Consider the following 690-nt stretch of genomic DNA (forward strand, 5'->3'; position numbering starts at 1 on the left):
ACAGCAGGTCCAGAGATCAGCGACAGTGTTGGAGGGCATCCTAGGAGGTGAGGTGGACCGTGATCCCAGTGGGAAAGGACTCTGATAGCAGTGACTCAAGAATATTTATTATCCTTACGTTTGACCTGTTCTATAGATTACTTTGGATTTTCTTTTTCTTCCCCTTCTGTTGTAGCTGTCGATTTTATTGGCATTAAGAAATCTAATTAATTTTTGAGGTGTTTTTTTGTTGTTGTTGTTATCATTCTTTGCCTCTAAGGGCTTCCCTGGTGGTTCAGAGGTTAAAGCATCTGCTTCCAAAGCGGGAGACCTGGGTTTGATCCCTGGGTCGGGAAGATATCCTGGAGAAGGAAATGGTAACCCACTCCAGTATTCTTGCCTGCAGAATCCCCTGGATGGAGAAACCTGGTAGGCTACAGTCCACAAAGAGTCAGACACAACTGAGCGACTTCACTTTCTGCCTCTAAGTTGGGCTTTTGCAGTTCTGTGGAACATTTTTTTTCTTTCTTTCTTTTTTTTCTTTTTCTTTTTTAAATTTTAACTTCTAATTTTTTAAAACCTAGCATTATTTTTTTCTACATTTATCCTTTGGTTTGCTTTCCTACAGTTCTTTTCCCCTTATAGTTAATCTTTAAAGTATATAAATCTTCTTTACCTACTTCTATTTAACTTTGCATGTCTATTCTTTTA

Source organism: Bison bison, unplaced genomic scaffold (genome assembly GCF_000754665.1).
Source record: "Bison bison bison isolate TAMUID 2011002044 unplaced genomic scaffold, Bison_UMD1.0 scf7180017862974, whole genome shotgun sequence".
Classification (NCBI taxonomy): domain Eukaryota; kingdom Metazoa; phylum Chordata; class Mammalia; order Artiodactyla; family Bovidae; genus Bison; species Bison bison.